Genomic DNA, 9,925 nt, shown 5'->3' with positions numbered 1-9,925 from the left:
TGAGAAAGTAACTTGCCAAAATGTCACTGCTGTTCTTCTCACGTATATTAAAATTATAGCACTTGGCACTTTGTCTCCCACTGCAATATTTGCTCAAATGTGACGCTAATTAGTGGAACACAAAGAGTACAAAGTGTCTTGATTAAAACACAGTGTTTCTACAACCTCATTAACATGCAGAACATGAATACATTAATACAAATTAACCTTATGCATTTTCTCACATTTTACAAAACAGAAAGTCTGGTTCTTCTCAAGACACAGGGTTATGCGTAGAAGATTATGAAACAGGCCATGTCATTAAGTGTGATTTATTTGCACAGGTACTTTAATCACTAAAAACTCAACAATAACAAAAACGAAAAAAAAAAAAAAAAATTTCCTTCAACAATTAAAATAAGTAAAAATAAAAAATATAAAAAAGCTTAATTCTATTATGTTGTTTTTTAATAGCAGCAATAAAGACTGCTGTTTAGCGTATGAAATATGGTTAAAATAAAATAATATATAAGGTTACATGCAGAAAAAGAAGTTGCTACATTAAGGAGTTATTTCATTTTGTCAGTTTGTCTCATAATTGACTTTAATAAAACCAGTTAATTTAAATGTTACCATATGAAGCACCGACAATCCTTTTTTCCCTCCAAAGTGTACTACATTAATTGTAGACATTAAATGAAGCGATGGAAAAAGATGACTAGGGGACAAGAAAACACATCTGAGATTTACAAGTTACCATTTTAATTTAACATTTTTCAAATGTAAGTAAATTCAAAGTGATTAAAAACTGTCGTGAACTTATCACTGCAAGTTGTAACTTTATCTTAGATTTTACTTAAATCTCTCTTTTTTTTTTTTGGACTTTAAAAACCTTTAAGGCACAGAGAACAGAGAAGCATATGGGGCCTTGATCCCGCGTGAGGCCACGTCCACACTAAAACGTTTTCATTTGAAAACACATTGATTTTGCTATGTTTACACATCTCACAATTCTGACTTTCACACAACTGCAACCTTACATCATACAACTGTGACTTTTTATCAAGCAATTGTGACTTTATGCCTCGTTATTGTGAATTAATTTCTTGCAGTTGAAATAAAGTCTTTATATTTAGATATAAAGTTTCAATTGTGAGAAATAAAGTCACAATTGCGTGCTATAAAGTCACAATCGCAAGACACAAAGTTGCAATTGTGTGATATAAACTCACAATTGCTAGAAATAGTCACAAATGCGTAATATAAACTCACAATTGCAACTTTATTTCTTGCAATTGCGAGTTTATATCATACAATTTAAAATTTTACATCACGCAACTGCAACTTTTTTCTTGCAAGTGATATGAAGGCATTATATAAAGATATACAATTGTAATTGTGAGAAATATTGTAGAAATTGCCAGATATAAAGTTACAATTGCAACAACTAATGTCACAATTGTAAGTTTATATCTTGCAATTGTGACTTTATTATTTGCCAATGATATAAAGACTTTGTATCGGTGTATAACGTTGAAATTGAAAAAAAAAAAAAAATAATAATAAATTTGAAATTGTGAGAAATAGAGTCACAACTGCGAGACATTACATTCTTACGATTGTAGCTTTATATTTGGCCATTTCGACTATTTCTCACAATTGCGATTTTATATCACACAATTGCAACCTTACAACAAGTAACTGGAACTTTTTATCAAGCAATTGCGAATTTAGGCCTTGTTATTGTGACTTAATTTCTTGCAATTGAAATAAAGTCTTTATATTTATATATAAAGTTGCAATTGCGAGAAATAGTCACAATTGCAAAATACAAACTCAAAATTGAAACTTTGTTTCTTGCAGTTGTGAGTTTATATCATACAATAGCAATTTTACATCACGCAATTGCAACTTTATTACTTGCAAGTGATTTAAAGATATTATATAAAGATATAAAATCGTAATTGCGAGAAATATTGCAGAAATTGCCAGATATAAAGTTACAATTGCAACAAGTCGCAATTCTGAGTTTATATCTTGCAACTGGTATAAAGTTGCAACTGAAAGAAAAAAAGTCAAAATTGTGAGATATAAAGTCACAACTGTAAGATATAAGCTCACAATTGTGAGTATATTTCTTAAAATTGTAAGTTTATAGCTAGCAATTTCGACTTTATTTTTTGCAGTTGCGATTTTGTCACACAATTGCGACCTTACATCAGTAAATTGGAACTTTATATCAAGCAATTGCAACTATAAAAATAAAATTAAAATTGTGTGATTAAAAAGTCAGAATAACTTAAAAAAAAAAAAATTAACTCCAAGGCGGGATCTAGCTTCCAATAGTGTGTTTGGGCCCTTTTTAATAGGAATTTTAAATACTGTGCTTTTGTATCCTCACATTGCTAGCTCCGCCCCACAGACGTGAGTGTTTGAGTGTGTGAATGGAATGAGGAGGATAATAGGAATTGGGCGGTTGTTATAGTGTGTGTTTTTGTAAGTGTGTGTGTGTGTGTGTGTGTGTGTGTGTTTGTGTGTGCGTGTGAGGGTCTTAAAAAAGCATTTGATCCCCTACTGAGGGACCACTGAGATGCAATAGCTAATTATCATGATCTAATGGCTGCTCCACATGGACGGAGCCAAACCTTAACCCCCACTGTGACCTTTTAAAGACACAAACATCCTCTTTACACGCATTCCTGTGATACACATACAAGCTAAATGGATGAATAGAAGGGTGGTCAAGTTCAGAGAAAAAGAGAGAAACCATCCTTTAGCTTTCTTCCAAAACATAGTGAGCTGCCTTGCTGTCTGTTGCCTACACAGGCAAGTACCCTTAGTGTTCTAATTTAAATGGAACCTCATAAGTGACTCATTGTATAAGTTCTACATCGAGAGCAAGACAAATAGCACTCCTTGTATGAAGCACACAGGAGACTCAACTAACAACAGATTCCAATTTAGTTTCACCTTAGTATGTTGCAAAGCTACATAGTCTATTTACCCCTCTGAAGTCTGAGGCATTTTTTTGATCCTGGAGATATTTTGACATGCCCTGACATTTGGACTTATTTCAGTTACTTACACCACATTAATTGCAATAGTCTCATTACACTGTATTCAGCCTTAATTGTGCTACAATTATACGTGAACAACATGTATGTACACGTTTGTATTTTAGAAAAAAATCAAGTTTAAACTTGGTTTGTAAAAAAAAAAAAAATGTTTTTAAGGACACTGAGATAGGGCCAATAAACAAGACTTCTGAGTGCTGGATTTTGAAGAGCAGAGTCTTTGTTACAACATGTTGTGAAAACCTATTACAATGAACTATTTTTAAGCAATACTTTGGGTATTGATTGATTTGCAAGAATATTTATAATCAAGATTTCTCTTACTTTTCCAACCATCTTGTACGTTTTCTCCAAAACAAATAAGTCTGTGAATATAGGCACTTCTAGCTAAAAAAGCTCGATTTCACTTGTTGTAATGTTCCCAAAATGTGCGACGCATTCTTAGCATTGCCACAAGGGGCGATTTAGCTAGCATTAGTGTTAACTAATTTGTAATAATAAAGTTAACTTTAAAAACCACTCAGGACAACTCAGCAACCATAAAGCATTGGTCTAGCAACCACCTAGAACACCTTAGCAGCTACCTAGAAACCTGCTATAAACCATTAGCAACCACAAAAAAAAAAAAAAAAAAAGAACCTTAGAACACCTTACTAACTGTATAGTAATACACAAGCAACTACATATCAATTTGGTAAAAAACCACCCAGAACACAATACTGCTGCATATCAGTTCCCTAGCAACCACCTAATGCCCTAGCATAGCAATACTCTAAAAAACACTCCGGACACCTTAGCAACTGCAAAGCAATGCCATAGCAACCACCTAGAACACCTTCACAACTACCTAGCAACCTACTATAAACCACTCAGAATACCTTAGCAACCACATAGTGATGGGCAAAAACCTTGTTAACTGCATAGTAATACCCTGGAAACTACCCAGAACACCATAGCAACCACATATCAATTTGTTAAAACTACCCAGAATACCAGAGCAGCTGCATAGCAGTTCCCTAGCAACCACCTATAATGCCCTAGCAACTGCATAGCAATACTCTTCAAAAAAAAAAAAAACTCTGAAACCTTAGCAACCGCAAAGCAATGCCATAGCAACCACATAGAACACCCTAGCAACCGCATGACAACGTTCTAAAAAATACTCCAGACACCTCAGCAACCACATAGCAATGACCTGCAACCACCTAGAGCACCTTAGCAACTACCTAGCAACCTATAAACCACTCAGAACACCTTAGCAACCACATAGTGACAGAAAAACAAAAGCAAAAAACAACTAAAACACCTTATTAACTGCATAGTAACTCTCTGGGAACCACCCAGAACACCCTAGCAACTGTATGCAACACTTTAAAAACCCATCAAGACACCAAAGCAGCCGCATAGCAATACCCTAGCAATTATCCAAACTACCCTAGAAACCACCTAGCAAAATGCTATAAACCTCTCAGAATACTTTGGCAACCACATAGTAATGCATTTAAAAACAATCAAAACACCTTTTAGTAAATGCATAGTAATGCACTGGTCACTCACATCATGGTCACTCATGTTGTTTTCAGAAAATGTAAAAATCTATCTTTACTCTACTTTTACTCTTTAATATCTACTTTTAATCTATTTTAGTTGCTACTTCTCTCTTTCTTTTTCCTCTCAGTCTCTCTCTTTCTCCATAATGTAACCAAAGTTGGCACCAGGCGTGTGTATGATGCCAGAACAGGAGGCCAACCCCTCGAGGTACATTAACGTCTGGGTATATATGTGTGTGAGTGTGTGTAAGAACAAATGCGTGTGTTTCCATGACTTGTGAAAAGTGCTGTGCGTCCGACAGTAAGCGAGAGGGACAGTCGTCAGAGCGGCGGGTGTGTGCGCCACTGACACCTGTCACCACAACTTACTGTGAAGACCTGCTGCTCAACACCTCCAGCGTCCCCCTCACACAGCAGCTGGACTGATGGATGCGGGGATGGGGCAGTGCAGAGAGGGGGCTGGGAAGGTTTACACCAGCTCTAAGCAGGGTTAGTGGGCATGGACTGGAGAGGAGAATGGTTTGGGATGGGGATTGCCTTGGAAGAAAGAACGGTGTGTCCTTCAAAGCCCTTGAGAAAAAAAAAGAGAGAGAGAGAGAGAGAGAGAGAGAGAGAGAGAGAGAGAGAGAGAGAGAGAATGTTCTTTTGCATTTAAACAAGTTATATCATAACAGATTCCTTCATTGCTCAGTAGACTTCATTGTGTTTTCAACTTTGTCTCATATGTATATGTAAAATTTGGTCTTATGTGAGTTTGATGGATCAGACTTTGGCATCTTTGCAAATCTGACCACAGTTTATCATATTTTATATAGATTATATAGATATGCTGATGAGCCAAAACATTATGACCACCTGCCTAATATGCTGTTAGTCCTCCTCTTGCCGCCTAAACAGTGCCGACCCGCTCAATCGGATTGAGATCTGGGGAATTTGGGGGCCAGGGCAACACCTTGAACTCTTCATCATGCTCCTCAAACCATTCCCGAACAATGTGTGCAGTGTGGAAGGGCGCATTGTCCTGCCAAATCGGCCACTGCCATCAGGGAATACCATTGACATGAAGGGGTGTACCTGGTCTGCAATGATGTTTAGGTAGGTGGCACGTGTCAAATTGACGTCCACATGAATGGCCGGACCCAGGGTTTCCCAGCAGAACATTGCCCAGATCTTCACACTCCCTCCAACTTCTTCCCACAGTGCATCCTGGTGCCATCACTTCCCCAGGTAAACGGTGCACTCGTACACGACCGTCCATGTGATGTAAAAGAAAATGGGACTCACCGGACCAGGCGACCTTCTTCCACTACTGCAATTTCCACTTCCGTCGCTCGCATACCCATTGTAGGCGATTTCAAAAATCTAAATACTTGCTGGATGAAACTGTATTCTGATTAGCAATGATTTAAATTGTAACTGTAGTGAAATACAGTTAGTAATATTTTGTATTTTAAATATGTGATCCCGTTACATGTTAATCCCCAACCCTGTATATATATTAAGTGCGATAAATTATATTAAAAAAAAATAACGTGTTAAAAACATTTATGCAATTAATCATGTCCCCGAACCGTAATTCAAGCTTGAAGTACCACGTGTTTTCTCCAGGGGGCAGTAAACAAAACTCGCTGTATAGGCAATGCGCAGCTTATACAGAGAACAAACCACACTACAAGATGAGAACAGGTTTTTGCGATCAAACACAGCTTGATGGAGCGCAAAACAGATCGCAGGGATATTAAGATGTGTTTTTCTAAGTTTCAAACTACATTAAACTTGACACAGCGACCTAAAAACAGTATGTTTATGATGCAACGCAACCGAGATGCTCCAAAAGCGTCCTTAGAAATGCCATTTTAATAAATCTTGGACTGAATGACGAATTCTATTGCAAAATGGATTGCTGTGAACTTTTGCATTGACATTTTTGAGTAACACTTTACAATAAGGTTCCATTCGTCAACATTAGTTAATACATTAAACATCATGAACATACAATTAACAATATATTTTACAGCATTTATTCATCTTTGTTAATGTTAGTTAATAAAAATGCAATTGTTTATTGTTAGTTCATGTTAGATCTTAGTGCATTAACCTTTAACTGCATGGTAATTTTCCCAAACACTCTTACATATTTGGGTCTTTAGATACACGGCACTTATATCTATCAAACATGGATGTACAAAATACCCTGATAGTGTAAAACTGTAAAAAAATTTATATATTTTCACGACAATTAGAAAACATTCAAATAAAATATATTTTGATATATTTTAATGTTTTATTTTTCATTAGTTAAAGAGATAATGCAGCAAATCAGGACAAATCTAGAACAGGATTAATTATTTTCGCACTGAAATTTCATGAGATGCAATTGGCTGTCAAACACATATTGAGCTGCATGTAACACATAATCTACACATGTGTAATTTATGTGTGTGTAACTATGTATATCGTATGTGTATTTTCTCAGGCACTTGTTGAGTCTAAATAGATGCACATTTTACATTATTTCAGTAGTACACCCAAATGTACTGTTCATGTGTTGTACTTGCTATAGTTTACTTCAATGTTGTTTCTTCGTCAGATAGCAATGTCAAATGTAAATCAAGTCAGTCAATGAAACATCAGTGCCACCTTAAGTAAGAAATAACATATATATTATGTATGTGTATACGCATATAAAAAACCTATTATTCACCATTGTTGATAGGTCATTGTTGCACAGAAAGTCAATGTGATATAGTATTTATTTGTATGAATATAGTACTCATTTCTCTTGTAATAGAGAATTAAATAGATATGAAATAATTATAAAAATGTAATTTATGGAAGTGCAAAAAAACTGGCAAAATTGCACACACACACACACACACACACACACACACACACACACAAAAGCTCTTACATACCTCAGGTTCTAGAGTGTTTTTTTTGTTTTGTTTTTTTTTGCAATTTTGTAATTTTTGTGTGTCACACTGTTTATAAGAGATAGACTGACGAATACTAAAGAGGTTTGGGCACAACTCCAAAAAATGAATGAGGTACAGGGGTTGGAATGAGGTCCCAAGTCTCTATAGACCCGAGGTATGCGTTTAAGGGTTAACTAATGTTATCAAAAACAACTTTTGATTTAAAAAAATGTATTAATATATGTTGAAATTAACATTAACTAAGATGAATAAATGCAGTAAAATATTGTTCATTGTTAGTTCATGGTAAATACTGTTGTTAACTAATGGAAACTTATTGTAAAGTGTTATCATCTTTTTTAATGCTTAACTCATGTGCCACAATAATGTAATTCATTTGAATTATCTGTATATATTTATATATATATATACATATATATACGGAATGTTTAATTTTCCTCGATGAAAAAATTCGATATTAAAGTTGTATATTTTGTTTTGTCATTTGGGATGAACAAATTTTAAGTGTTTCAGTGTGACCCATTGATAATATTGAATTCCTCAAAGTTTGCTCAGTCGTTCACAGCTTTGGAGTCATGAATTCACTTTATAATGTGTCTTTAACGAGAAAGTATTTACGCACTTGATACAATGTACTTATTCTGTACATACATGTTTTTGCATTGTACCTACATTTAAAGAACCTATGTATAATTGCATCTGTAGATACACTGTTTACCTTACCCCTAACCCTAAAACCAGCCCTAATTCTTAACCCTAAACCCAACCCTAAACCTAACCCTAAACCCTACCCAAACCATAAACAAAGACAAAACTCCTAACCCTAAACACAACCCTAAACCCTAACCCTAAACCCAGCCCTAACTCCCAACCCTAAACCCAACCCTAACCCTAACCCTAAACCCAGCCCTAACTCCCAACCCTAAACCCAACCCTAACCCTAACCCTAAACCCAGCCCTAACTCCCAACCCTAAACACAACCCTAAACCCTAACCCTAAACCCAGCCCTAACTCCCAACCCTAAACCCAACCCTAACCCTAACCCTAAACCCAGCCCTAACTCCTAACACTAAACCCAACCCTAACCATAAACCTAGACCTAACTCCTAACCCTAAACCGAACCCTAACCCCTAACCCTAAACCCAGCCCTAACTCCTAACACTAAACCCAACCCTAACCATGAACAAAGACATAAATCTAACCCTAAACACAACACTAACCCCTAACCCTAAACCCAGCACTAACTCCTAACCCTAAACCCAAGCCTAACCATAAACCCAGACAAAACTCCTAACCCTAAACCGAACCCTAACCCCTAACCCTAAACCCAGCCCTAACTCCCAACCCTAAACCCAACCCTAACCCTAACCCTAAACCCAACCCTAACCATAAACCTAGACCTAACTCCTAACCCTAAACCGAACCCTAACCCCTAACCCTAAACCCAGCCCTAACTCCTAACACTAAACCCAACCCTAACCATGAACAAAGACATAAATCTAACCCTAAACACAACACTAACCCCTAACCCTAAACCCAGCACTAACTCCTAACCCTAAACCCAAGCCTAACCATAAACCCAGACAAAACTCCTAACCCTAAACCGAACCCTAACCCCTAACCCTAAACCCAGCCCTAACTCCTAACAATAAATTCAACCCTAACCATAAACAAAGAAATAACTCCTAACCCTACACACAACCATAACCCCTAAACCTAAACCCAGCCCTAACTCCTAAACCTAAACCCAAACCTAACCCTAACCCTAAACCCAACCCTAACCATAAACCTAGACCTAACTCCTAACCCTAAACCGAACCATAACCCCTAACCCTAAACCCAGCCCTAACTCCTAACAATAAACCCAGCCCTAACTCCTAACACTAAACCCAACCCTAACCATGAACAAAGACATAACTCTAACCCTAAACACAACACTAACCCCTAACCCTAAACCCAGCACTAACTCCTAACCCTAAACCCAAGCCTAACCATAAACCCAGACCTAACTCCTAACCCTAAACCGAACCCTAACCCCTAACCCTAAACCCAGGCCTAACTCCTAACACTAAACTCATCCCTAACCATAAACAAAGAAATAACTCCTAACCCTACACACAACCATAACCCCTAAACCTAAACCCAGCCCTAACTCCTAAACCTAAACCCAAGCCTAACAATAAACCTAGACCTAACTCCTAACCCTAAACCGAACCATAACTCCTAACCCTAAACCCAGCCCTAACTCCTAACACTAAACCCAACCCTAACCCTAAACCAAACATTAAACCCTAACCCTAAACACAGCCCTAACTCCTAACCCTAAACCCAACCCTAACCCTAAACCCAACCCTAACCCCTAACCCTAAACCCAACCCTAACCC

The sequence above is a fragment of the Myxocyprinus asiaticus genome, chromosome 9 (assembly GCF_019703515.2).
Source record: "Myxocyprinus asiaticus isolate MX2 ecotype Aquarium Trade chromosome 9, UBuf_Myxa_2, whole genome shotgun sequence".
NCBI classification, from domain to species: Eukaryota; Metazoa; Chordata; class Actinopteri; order Cypriniformes; family Catostomidae; genus Myxocyprinus; species Myxocyprinus asiaticus.
The sequence above is the reverse complement of the archived record's forward strand: the minus strand, read 5'-3'. Positions refer to the sequence as shown.